Genomic DNA, 14295 nt, shown 5'->3' on the forward strand with positions numbered 1-14295 from the left:
TATCAACGGTTCAGGCTGGTGGTGGTGGTGTAATGGTGTGGGGGATATTTTCTTGGCACACTTTGGGCCCCTTAGTACCAATTGAGCATCGTGTCAATGCCACAGCCTACCTGAGTATTGTTGCTGACCATGTCCATCCCTTTATGACCACAGTGTTCCCATCTTCTGATGGCTACTTCCAGCAGGATAACGCGCCATGTCATAAAGCTCGAATCATCTCAGACTGGTTTCTTGAACATGACAATGAGTTCACTGTACTCAAATGGCCTCCACGGTCACCAGATCTCAATCCAATAGAGCACCTTTGGGATGTGGTGGACCGGGAGATTCGCATCATGGATGTGCAGCCGACAAATCTGCAGCAACTGCGTGATGCTATCATGTCAATATGGACCAAACTCTCTGAGGAATGTTTCCAGTACGTTGTTGAATCTATGCCACGAAGGATTAAGGCAGTTCTGAAGGCAAAATGGGGTCCAACCCGGTACTAGCAAGGTGTACCTAATAAAGTGGCCAGTGAGTGTATGTATATGAGAGACTTGGGGAGAAGGAGTTCAATACTCACCCCGAATGTAAGCATATAGATGCCCATTTCAGGGCACTTTTATGGGGAAATGGATTGTGCATTTAGCACAGAGTAGTAAATTCAACTTGAGGGGGTGAAAAAATTTCCCTCCTTTAACCACTGACTCACCTGAGTTGTAAGGAGGGCCACACATTGATAATTACGGATAATTACAATGAGGGGTTAGTTAAAGGGGCTGAAGCCCTCCATGTGACACCCAATACCGTCCATGTCAGGCACAATATCTGCCCTGCCCAAACCAGAGGCAGTAATGGGTATAACACCAGTGTTTAACAGATTCCTGGCGGCAGGAGTCATTTTGCCATGTGCCTGTTCACCAGTGAGGGCGCCCATCTTCCCAGTTTAAAAGATGGGGCCGGAGAATCACCCCAGCAGAGTGTAAGATTTACAAGCAGTTAATGTCGCAGTGCAACGCATGGGCACACATGTCTAGTCCACATACAAGACTTTCACATGTCAGGTCCCATCTGACAGTGTGGTTATTTTTTTTGTTTTTTTTTATGACTTGGCTAATGCATCTGTCAGTGTCAGTGTGCACCACCCAGGCTGTCAGTATTGGTTTGCGTTCACATTTCAGGGTATGATTTATATGTGGGCCAGGATGCCACAAGGTTATAGCGTCCCCAGCAGTCTACTCGCAGGTTTTGCATGCAAGTCTGGAGAATTTAGGTCTTCCAGCAGGGAGTGTGCTGATACCGTATGTTGATGAACTGTCCATCAGCAAAACAAGCTTGTGAGATGTGTACCATTGCTCTGCTAGAACATCTGGTAGAGCAGGGCCACAAGGCCATTCATTCATTCATTCATTCATTCATTCATTCATTCATTCATTCATTCATTCCAAACCACTTATCTTACTCAGGTCGTGGGGATGCTGGAGCCTACAGGCAAGTCAGAGTAAATTGCAATTTGTCCAGGAAAAACTCACCTTTCTAGGGCACAAGATCTCTACAAAAAAAAAAGTAAAACACTGAGCTCAAAATGAGTGGAGGCCATCCTCAAAATTCCAAGACCTCTCAAAAAGAGGCACTTAATGTCATGTTGAAGGACGACAGGCTCCTGTTGACAGCGCCTCTGTGACTATGCATCTCTGGAGGCTCCACTGTTATGTTATGCATGGCCATGGACTAAAACCAACTGACAGTGTGACATAGACGGAGGCTGCTGACGCAGCTTTTACTCAACTAAAACAGACTTGAAGTGCCACGCCTGCTTTAGGACTTCCTGACCCAGACCGACCGTCCACACAGACTGTGGACAGAGAAGGGGTTTTTTTTGTCATCTCTTTATAAGATAGGGAGGTCAGCTCCCTTCTCGAATACTCAGTGCATCTTTGGCATAGCGATACCTTAACAAGGTGTATACGCAGCCCAGGAAAGATCAAGTCACATCGCTATGGTGTTATGACATCCCGTGAGCATCCCTACAACCGCCATTACAGCCATGGAGAGACGCTCAGGTGATGGCGGATGCATAGCAACTGAAAGGAGGATAGCGTTGGCTCCTCTGTTAGCCTCACAGGGTGGCGTGTGTGGAGTGATCTCTACTGAATGCTGTGCACATATTACCAGCAACGATGCTCAAATATCCGAACTGGAACATGATCCTGATAAGAACAGACTTGATCTAAGCTAGAAGGACAAGAACTGATGGAACATGATCTCAAACAAGAACAGATACTACACTTGATCTAAGCTAGAAGGACGAGAACTGATGAAACATGATCCTGACAAGAACAGACACTACACTTGATCTAAGCTAGAAGGACGAGAACTGATGAAACATGATCCTGACAAGAACAGATACTACACTTGATCTAAGCTAGAAAGACGAGAACTGATGGAACATGATCCTGACAAGAACAGACACTACACTTGATCTAAGCTAGAAGGACGAGAACTGATGGAACATGATCCTGACAAGAACAGATACGACACTTGATCTAAGCTAGAAGGACGAGAACTGATGAAACATGATCCTGAACAAAAACAGATACGACACTTGATCTAAGCTAGAAGGACGAGAACTGATGAAACATGATCCTGAACAAGAACAGATACTACACTTGATCTAAGCTAGAAGGACGAGAACTGATGGAACATGATCCTGACAAGAATAGATACGACACTTGATCTAAGCTAGAAGGACGAGAACTGATGGAACATGACCCTGAACAAGAACAGATACTACACTTGATCTAAGCTAGAAGGACGAGAACTGATGGAACATGATCCTGAACAAGGGGCAAAGGATTTACATACCGTTCACGGGTGGGATCCCTTTTCGGAAGTGTTTGGCCCCTTTGTGAGTGCGTCATTAATTCGCACCCTGATTGTGGGCGCTAACTTGTTTCCATCATTACGTGTATGTTTGGGCTGATCAGTAAATGCTGTATAAAGTCTGCACTAAATGCTGTACAAGTCAGGTGTTCTCCGGGTCCCTGGGTTCCGCCACACTACTAAGATGATGATGATGGTAAAGATTTTAGCAAGCGTCTGTAGTGACCTCACTTGATAGAGTGGTTCTAGAGTTATGTTTTTTCCTTATGTTAGTGCTTACTTATTTAACCTGTAAACAACCTACATATGTGTGTTATGAACATGTCTCCCATTTATTGTTTTATCATTAATCATTGATTAAGATTACCGGGGACTGTGTTGTGTTTTCAGGTGGATTTTGGGCTTTCACATAGATTTTTGCCAAACGTCACCACCGGGTCTTCCAGGATGTGTGCTCAGAACGGGGAAGGTAAGTGTGTTGGTGTAAATCTGATGCATGTCAGTTGGCTTACAACTGACAGACAGGCCTCACAGTGATTCTGTGTGAGGTGAGATGCTCCCCAGGAAGTACATTCGCTGCCATGTTTTCATTTGGTGTTTTACCGAGATGACTTGCTACTGCTTAGAAGAATTCCAAAGGGGGCTGTGAAGGCAGTTTGTCTGCCATATAACCAGAGATGATGTTTGCTTACTTTTCATCTTTGACAGCACGGTGGCGCAGTGGTTGGCACGGTCGCTTCACAACAAGAAGGTCTTGGGTTCGAGCCCAGGGGTAGTTCAACCTTGGGGTCGTCCTCTGTGTGGAGTTTGCATGTTCTCCCCGTGTCTACGTGGGTTTCCTCCCAAAGGCATGTAGGTCAGGTGAATAGGCCGTACTAAATTATCTCTAGGTGCGTGTGTGTGTGTGTGTGTGTGTGTGTGTGTCCTCCAGTTAGCTGCAGTCTCTGCTGAGGTGCCCGTCCGGCATTGATGCATTTCCGGCTGTGGTGGTGCCGTTAGCTGGCGTTATCCTTGTGCTCCGTGACCACTGTGTCGTTAGTTCATTTTCTTTGAGCCACTAGGTTTAGTTGAACCAAAAAAAAAGACTCTGATATCCGTTTCTTCTTGTTCGCCATTTTTATTTGCTATGTGTTGGTGTTTCTGCGCATGCGGAGGTGTGGTCTTGATCGTGTGGGGTCAGTCAGTGTGTTCAGATAACACACCTCCTCAGAAAGGTTTGCACAACTTACTGTTAAAATATAAATACACAATCAGGTTTACTGGCCATGTAGGTTCGCACACACATGGAATGTGCCTCTGGTTTCGTGTCTCTCTCAGTGTACACAACATAGAATAACAACACCACAACACAACAGTCTTCACATACACACACAAGGGCTGACTTCCACAGGTGAAATAAGAGGTGATGAGGTGCAGTGGTGCAGAGAATGCATCAGAGATGCTGACACACATGTTAGCAGCTTACTGACACACATGCCTGAGGTAGATGGACACGACAGAGTGGACCAGTATACTACATACAATGTACAGTACAGTATACACAACATGTACAGTACAGTATATACAACATGTACAGTAAAGTAAGTACAATATGTACAGTACAGTATATACAACATGTACAGTACAGTATATAAAACATGTACAGTACAGCTTGTACAACATGTAGAGTACAGTATGTACAACATGTGCAGTACAGTATATACAACGTGTTCAGTACAGTATATACAACATATGCAGTATAGTATATGCAGCGTGTACAGTACAGTATATACAACATGTACAGTACAGTATATACAACGTGTACAGTACAGTATGTACAATATGTACAGTACAGTATACACAACATGTACAGTACAGTATAAACAACGTGTACAGTACAGTATATACGACGTATACAGTACAGTATATACAATGTGTACAGTACAGTATATACGACGTGTACAGTACAGTATATACAACATGTACAGTACAGTATGTACAATATGGTTGGATTTATTTGACAATGTTAAGTGTTCATTTGAATGACAGCCCGCGGAAAGAAACTGTTTTTATATCTGGTTGTTTTGGGGTACAGTGCTCTGTAGCGCCTACCAGAGGGGAGGAGTTTGAACAGGTTGTGACCAGGGCGTTATGGGTCTGCAGTAACGTTGCATGCCCGTTTCCTGAGTCTGGAGGTGTATAAGTCCTGAATGCAGAGCAGCTTGGCACCAATGATTTTCTCTGCAGACATTAACTGTCCATTGAAGTTTGTCCCTGTCTTGTTTGGTGGCCGATCCAAACCAGACAGTGATGGATGTGCAGAGGACAGACTGGACTATTGGAGTGTAGAACTGATCAGCAGTTCCTGAGGCAGGTGGAACTTCCTGAGCGGGTGGAGAAAGTGCATCCTCTGCTGGGCCTTTTTGATGACTGTGTCTGTGTTGGATGCCCACCTTAGGTCCTGGGAGATTGTGAAACCCAGAAATCTGTAGGTTTTCACTACAGAGTATGCTGTTGAGTATGATGGGGGGGGGCAGTGTTGGGGCACTCATCCTGAAGTTCACTGTCATCTCCACAGCTTTTAGGCTTTTTCAGCTCCAGGTTGGTATGGCCGCACCAGAGGGCCAGCTGATCAACCTCCCGTCTATACGCAGACTGGTCACTATTGTATTTAGAAATCACGTCAGGACACAGCGCTGTCGCTCGACACAACCGCTACGTTGCATTCTTTATTTAGACTGACACAGCATCACAGGCAGACCCGATCAAACAACCCAGAGCCCGCAGGCATCACTAATCAATCCCAGCACAATAGAACAGCACCAAATCAAATGCAGCACTGTCGATGTGTGCAGACATAACAGTCACCATCCCGGATAAGGCCAGTGATGGTTGTGTCATCCGCAAACTTCACCACCTCTTCTCCCTTCCTTCTTACCTGCCTTCCTTCCTTTCTTTAAAAACACATTCACATAATTCAAGATGACATTCAAATTCTAAATTACAACATGTTATCTGTGTCTATGTATCCTGGCAACTTGTCTCAGTGATTTTGGAGCAAGTTGTCACATGTGATATCTCACCCCAAAGTCACTGAGACAAGTTACCCCAAACTGCCACGTTTGCTACTGTCTGCTACATCTTAAAGTTAGCTTAAAGCAGGACACTAGCAAAGGTCTAAGGAGGCACTTTGTTCCCTCCTCTACCGAGTACAGATATATAGTTGTGAAGATTTTTAACTAGAAGGTTATTACAAAAAATGTCAAGTTCAATTATTTTACTTTAGAATGTGAAACATTAAGAGTCTACTTTGTTTTTCCCAGACAGGATATGACGTTAGACCGTAGCGCCCTCTGACGATGACAATATTAGCGACGTGACCACTTACCCATGTCACAGGAAGCCCGGTGCTCACTAAGCCAGGTTTCACTGAGGCACATGGCGGGAGATCTGGAGAAGCCCCATTTATCTGTTTCCGTTTAGGAGTCGCAGTTCGTCCATCTCGTTGGCCAGGGAGCGGGCCTTCGCCACGTGGACTGACGGAGGAGCGCCCGGCTCGCTTCCCCCGCCGGCGCCCCCACCGAAGCCCGCACAGAGCACCCCCAGCCAGAAGCTCGGCAGGCTTTCCTTACATGTGTAGTTAAATCCGGTGAAAACACAAATCTGTTCGGTTTGACCAGTGGCCAGCTGGGGGCTCAACAGTTCCCCCTGCTGGTATGTGATCAGAGCGGCACTGAATCTAAACAAAGAAACAAGAACAGAGAAAGTACGACAACGCAGAACCGAGGCTATACGGGCCGTGGCCACCACGGAATGTAGGTGGTTCGAATCTCCGTGTCACCTCCGGCTTAGTCGGGCGTCTCTACAGACACAATTGGCCGTGTCTGCGGGTGGGAAGCCGGATGTAAAGAGCAGGGTAATTGGCCAAGTACAATTGGGGAGGAAAGAAAGGGGGGTGGGTGGGCGTGGCGCTATCTTGAAATGAGATAAATACCACGCAGCCCTCTTGCCCACTGTTTAAAATACAGCTATGCTCTAATTTTTTTGCATTGTACCTCAGGAAAAGTTAGGCCTATTGTTGGTCTAAGACAGGGGTCCCCAATTACTTTTCATAGCGGGCCACTTTTAGGGCCACTTTTAAAACCACGGGCCACTCAACCTCCAGCAGCATGTTGTTCGTTAGTTTGTTTTGGTGTCGATACGTTGCAGGTATTATAATTTAAACAGAGGTTTTTCGATATATTACTAGTCTTACTTTTACTAAGAAATTAATTATTTTTTTTGGTAGGGAAATAAAAAAAAATATTCCTTCTGGCATTTCTCCAAAAATTCTCACGGACCATAAATCAACCCGTCACGGGCCGGACGTGGCCCGCGGGCCGCCTATTGGGGACCCCTGGTCTAAGATGTTTCGCAGCCACCCGCCACTAGCTGCATTTCCGGCACACCCCCCCCCGGGCCCCCTCCCTGCGCCAATGGATGAGATCTGTCTCTCTCCCGCGCCCCTCTGCTTCCTCGCGCCACCAACACAGCTGCCCTGCATTCCTCATGAGCTCGCCTGCCCGCCATCAGCACATCAGCTTCACAGGATAAGACCCGGCTCTCACTCCCAAACTGCACCAGGCTCTCTCACTCCCAGACTGTACCCGGCTCTCACTCCCGGACTGCACCCGACTCTCACTCCCAAACTGCACCAGGCTCTCACTCCCAGACTGCACCAGGCTCTCACTCCCAAACTGCACCAGGCTCTCACTCCCAGACTGCACCAGGCTCTCACTCCCAGACTGCACCAGGCTCTCACTCCCAAACTGTACCAGGCTCTCACTCCCAGACTGCACCAGGCTCTCACTCCCAGACTGCACCAGGCTCTCACTCCCAGACTACACCAGGCTCTCACTCCCAGACTGCACCAGGCTCTCACTCCCAGACTGTACCAGGTTCTCACTCCCAAACTGTACCAGGCTCTCACTCCCAGACTGCACCAGGCTCTCACTCCCAGACTGCACCCGGCTCTCTCTCCCAAACTGTACCAGTCTCTCACTCCCAGACTGCACCAGGTCGTTGTCTCTGCTTCAGTGGTAGCGTAAACTACTAAAAAAGACTCACTGGCCGATTGGCCAGGCCCTTTGGTAGAGCCGTTAGCGATGTCGCCTCGTGTTGCAGTACAACCCTGGTTCGAATCCCGCAGCGGGCGGAAATATGCTCGGTTACACTCGTGGCAGCGGTGGGATGCGGAAGTGTCAACGGGACTAAAGAAGCGCGAGGTGGCGCTTCCCGGAGAAAGAGACTGTAATGTCCGTAGACGCCTTGTCTTACTGACATAAGAATAATTCAAGAACGAGCCGACTTCGTAGGTTCTTAACTGTGTAGCTTTTACTAGCGTTCATCCGACATACAACCTTCATAACATGCGCTTCTAACTTCCTGTATACGTCACACGCACTGCACGTACACCCGTGAGTAGGTCAAGTTAAACACGTGACCTTTCATTCATTACATCTCCCCCTCTAAGATGATTTTCTAACCTGTATATCACCCCCCTTTTCACAAAAAAAATAAAAAATCCCCCACAGTACACAAGTCCATACGCCTCACAAATCCAGCCGGATTGCAGGCTTGCTCACCCTGCCAGAGCGAGTAACATATGGTGTGGAAGTTGGCATTTCTGCTGCTCGGGACTCATCCATGTTTCCACTCTCCCCTGGAGTGACATGGTCAGGATCCCTGCTGACAAAGGTGAGTGTTTTAGGTGTGGCCAACAGGTGGCGCCTGTTCCTTCTGTAATGTTCACCTTGAGCTGTCTCCACTATGTAGGATCTGGGAGTGGAGCTCTGACTGTGAACAACTGCTGGCATTGTCCATGTTTTCTGTCCATCAAGTTTGGTGAGTACTGCGTCACCCGAGTTCAGTGGGCGCAGTGTCCGCACGCCGTTCCTGCGGTTGTAGTAGAAAGCCTGCCTCGATTTGGCTGCGGCGTCAGCGGTTTTGATCAGTTCCTCTTTAGGCCAGGCCGGTTTCATGTTATGCTGCAATGTGGGTAAGGTGGTTCTGAGTCTCCTACCCATGAGCAATTCCGCTGGACTGGCTCCAGTGGAAGAAGAGGGTGTAGCTCTGTATGTCAACAGGGCGAGGAGAGGGTCTTCCTGCCTTAATATGCTTTTGGCTATCTGAACAGCCCTCTCTGCCTGTCCATTACTCTGGGGGTAGTGTGGGCTTGAAGTCACATGGATGAAATCATAATCCTCACTGAACCTCCTCATCTCTTCTGAAACTAGCTGTGGCCCATTATCGCTAACTACAATTTCAGGGATACCAAAACGTGCAAATGTAGCCTTCAGCCTAGCTACAACCTGACTGCTAGTAGTTGTTGGTAGATTTAGGATCTCCAAAAACCTGGAATAATAGTCAGACACTATCAAGTAGTTTTGCTTTTTGCACTCACACAGGTCTATGCCAACTTTCTGCCATGGTCTGGATGGGAGCTCACTTGACATTAAAGGCTCTTTTCTCTGTGTGTTCTTGTGTTCTCTGCAGAATTGACATTGCTGTATCTTTGTTGTAATGTGCTCTGTCATTTTGGGCCACCACACTGACTGGCTAGCTCTCTCTCTGCACTTAACTATCCCCAGGTGCCCGTCGTGTATTCTGTCTAAGATCACCTCCCTCATCTCTGTGGGAATGACGATACGACTGCCTCTGATGACTAAACCATCTACCTCAGATAACTCCCCTCTCACCTGATAAAAGTCTCTGACTGTCTCCGGCACTTTATCGACATACTCAGGCCAGCCGTGTCTGATGAAGCCCAACACTGTCTGGAGCTGCAGATCCCCATCCGTGCTCTGTTTTATCTCCTGCATCCTTTGAGGTGTCGCAGGCACCTGGCACACGATGGCATCAATGTGCGCTGCAACATCATCATGAGAAGCACCATCTCCGTAGCACTGCTCTGGGCCTCTGGAGAGTGCATCAGCCACAGCTAAAGTTTTGCCTGGTGCGTATTCAGCCACTGCATTGAAACGCATCAGCCTCATTAACAGTCTCTGGCACCTAATGGGCACATTATCCAAGTCTTTGCTGTTCATGAGAGGCACTAGTGGTTTATGATCGGTGACAAGTCTGAAATTGTCAAGCCCAAACAAGTACTTCTCGAACCTTTCACATGCCCAGACGCTGGCTAAGCACTCTTTCTCGATCTGTGCGTACCTTGTCTCTGCGTCACTCAGCCGTCGGGAGCAGTAGGCCACGGGCTTCCAGTGTTCCCCGTGCTGCTGGAGCAGAACGCCTCCCAGCCCGTAGCTGCTGGCATCTGCTGACACCACCGTAGCCTTAGTGACGTCATAAAAGGTGAGTACCGGGGCGGTGGCGAGTGCTGCTTTAAGGTCTTGGAATGCTGTGTTCTGTGCAGGTCCCCACAGCCACTCTGTCGTTGCTTTAAGCAGTCCATAAGTTTAGCTCACGGCACAGCCAGGAGACCCGAGTCAGCCGAGCTGGAGATGGAATAGAGGGTTAGAAGGTCTGCGATATAGGAGGAGCCAGCCCATGGAGGGCTTTATAAATAAACAGCAGGACCTCAAAACCAGTTCTGAACCACACAGGCAGCCGATGGAGAGAGGCCAGTATAGGGGTAATATGGTCCCTCTTGGTACCAGTCAGCAGCCTGGCTGCAGCGTTCTGGACCAGTTGAAGGCGGGACAGGGACAACCGACTAATCCCGGTGGAGCTGCAGTAGTCCATGCGGGAGGATATAAAAGCGTGGATGACTTTCTCCAGATCTTTAAAAGAGGGGGACTGGTGAGTTTTGGCAATAGCATGAAGCTGGAGAACCTGGTTTCACTACAACAGTAACTTGCTTGTCAACGTTGAAGGCAGCATCAAATATCACAGCAAGGTTTTTGACATGACGTTGACAAGGGTACACAGGTCGCCAGGACTGGAGGCACCTTAATGGAGTCAGGGGGACCAAGTAGGACACCTTCAGGTTTGCCTTCATTCGGCTTTAGGGAGTTTTGTGCCATCCAGCATTAGAATGGCGATGGGAGGATATGTGGGAAGAGACCAGTGCTCCCTACACACACCCCCACATCAAGAGGGAGGAACGGGGCTCGCCATGTGGAGGATGCTGCATGTGGGATCTATGCCTGGGAGAGGGGGGGGCAAAACTGAAGGATGTACAAGTGAGGGAACAGGGGAGGAGTGAACTGGTGAGGCGAGGCTGATAATAGTTGGGGTGGGGGTTGCCAATTCCACTGAGGGGCGATATGTCACCTCCCCTCCTCTCCTGGATTAGAATTCCGGCTAGTTAAATTAAGAGGGGGGTATTTTTATCCAGCACCCATTGCCCTTCCTCCTCCACTTTCCAGCCTTCCATCTCCCCTCCTCTTCAGCTGCCTTCCCGCTCTCTGGAGGCATTAATTACCAGCCATCCGTTTGGCCTAATAATACCCATCATGAACGCCTCCTGCTGCGGAGCGGAGCCGCTGCCAGTGACCATGCACTGCACCTCCGCACGCACACGCACACGCTCACATGTGCGTAATAGGACGCACACATGAACGTAGCGCACACGTCATGCCTCCATTTAACCGCTGCAGTGACTAAAGGAGCAACAAGCGCGTGCGCGGAGGGGCAAGAAGGAGCGCTCGCTCTCCCCGCGTCACGAGATGATTCTATGGGAAGCGACTTCCGCGGCTGAAGAGGGTTTGTAGCTGCAGCGCGTTTCTGAAGTATTCAAGGATACGAGCTGCAAACGAGGCAGTCACGTGGCTTCCTTCGGTAAGGGGGCGGGGGAGGGGGGGTCTTCCATATTGACAAAGCGTTTCAGAAGCGTGGCCACCCATGAAACACCGCGGGGGAGAGTAGTCATCCTGCCGCTGCTCTTCTCCATGCAGGCGTCGTGGGCCGAGAGGGAGACCTCCAGGGCACCATGGTAACACACACACACACACACACACACACACACACACACACACACACACACACACACACGCACACACACACCTCAACTCACCCAGGGGGAAACTCCACCACAGACCTGATGCTTCTCAGCACCAGTTTCTGGCCCTGCTTGGTATCCACTAATTTTCTCTCTCTCACTCAAACACACGTCTTCACCGTTTGTCTATTTTGTTTTCACTTTTTTTCAGTTGTATAATTTTCAAATAATAAATCTGTTTCTTAGACCAGGTGCTCACAGTACCAGAGGGACCACATCGTAACACTCAGCTCCCTCTCATTCCCTCTTCCTACGACCTCTTTCAATTCCCAGCTCCCGGTAATTCAATCAATCCTGCAAGTAAAGTATGTAACATATTACTTACCGAAGGTAAGTAAAGTATATAACGTATTACTTACTGTAGGTAAGTACACTATGTAAGTAACATATTACTTACTGAAGGTAAGTAAAGTATGTAACATATTACTTACTGTAGGTAAGTACACTATGTAAGTAACGTATTACTCACTGAAGGTAAGTACACTATGTAAGTAACATATTACTAACTGAATGTAAGTAAACCATGTAAGTAACGCATTACTTACTGAACGCAAGTAAACTATGTAAGTAACATATTACTTACTGAATGTAAGTAAACCATGTAAGTAACATATTACTTACTGAATGTAAGTAAACCATGTAAGTAACATATTACTTACTGAATATAAGTATTCTTACCGTATTACAAGAAAAAGTTTGCGTCTGGTGATATTGCGCTAATCGTCTCCTTGGTACACTAACGTACCTACATTACAGAAATAGTGTGTATACAGGTGAGGTCGTTGCTGTCCATTTTCCACAGTTCTGCTCCCATCTAGTGGCCACTGGGAACATCTGATCCACTGAGTCCGCAAGATGTGGATGGACTCAGAGACCAAGACAAAACGAGATAAGGGAATAGAGAGCGTCTCCATCTGGGACGACAGGAAGATAAAGCTGCCTCCGCTTTGTCGTCTTCACACCAGGGGGACATTCTCCAGCCAGCCTTGTTTTGGTTGTCTTTTCTTTTCTTTTTAATCCCCGTTTTTCTCCCCAATTGTACCTGTCCAACTACCCCACTCTCCCGAGCCGTCCCGGTCACTGCTCCAACCCCTCTGCTGATCTGGGGAGGGCTGCAGACTACCACATGCCTCCTCCCATACATGTGGAGTCACCAGCCGCTTCTTTTCACCTGACAGTGAGGAGTTTCACCAGGGGGACGCAGCGCGTGGGAGGATCACGCTATTCCCTCCAGTCCCCCCCCGAACAGGCGCTCCGACCGACCAGAGGCGGCGCTAGTGCAGTGACCAGGCCACACACCCACATCCAGCTCCCCACCCGCAGACACGGCCATTTGTGTCTGTAGGGACGCCCGACCCAGCTGGAGGCAACACGGGGATTCGAACCGGCGACCCCCGTGTTGATAGGCAACGGAATAGACCGCCACGCCACCCGGACGCCCTTGGTTGTGTTTCCAGGTGTGGTTAGTGAGCTGACAGTGGAGGGAGGTAAGGAGTGTGGGATGGACTTCACGCAATGAGGTCGTGTTCTGTATTCCGCACCAGCACAAGTAAGGGGGGGGGTCGATGTGGAGGTGGGGGTACTGCATGCACGTGTATAAACTGAACTAGGACGCCCGTTCATCTCCCAGACGCCACGTGGACACGTTTTTGGGGAGGGGAGCATTTTACAATGGCATGGACCCAAAATCCATAACTCCACAACGGACACGACATCGGAGTAACCTGGGAGTTCCGCCTCGCTTCGGGATCTGGTTTGTCTACCTGTCAAGCCAACTGGAAGCGCTGCCTACACAGGGGCGCCGCGTCCCCCGTGGATCCGGGTTTCAGGACTCTTTTCATGGAACGTGTGAAGCAACCTAACAGGCGTTGTGTATGTGTACACGTTACACCGCATGTGGGAGTGTGGGACGTGAAACCCGTTTAGCACCACGTTACTAATGTGATCAGTCACAGGTTATCACAGAAACTAGATCTGGATCAGAAGCTCTTCATTCAACCCGCACCACAAAGCAAAGACCTCGGTTTTGTAGACGTGTGTACGTTACAAGCTAAACGTGTAATTGCTCTTAATTGGAAAAACGGCGATGGGCCAAGAACTGGAATGTGGACTAAAGAAATGGCGCCAAACGTGTCAGTGGAAAAGATGACGGAAGCAAAACGTGTCTCATGATATCTGGACACCTCCTCTGTTCTTCTGAAGACATGATGGTCCTGCTGGGGACCTGCCTCAGCTGGGGACCTGCTTCAGCTGGGGACCTGCCTCAGCAGCAGCCCCTCTGACAGGGCAGGCTGGTGTCATCATGCTGTACACTCATTTTAGAAGCACCCTTTTTATTTTATTATTATTATTATCATTATCTGTTATTATTAATTTTATTATTACTACTATTATATTATATTATTATTTGGATTATCATTTTGTTGTTTTTTTATGTCTGTGGTCAGTGGATAGGG

The sequence above is a fragment of the Lampris incognitus genome, chromosome 3, assembly GCF_029633865.1.
Source record: "Lampris incognitus isolate fLamInc1 chromosome 3, fLamInc1.hap2, whole genome shotgun sequence".
NCBI classification, from domain to species: domain Eukaryota; kingdom Metazoa; phylum Chordata; class Actinopteri; order Lampriformes; family Lampridae; genus Lampris; species Lampris incognitus.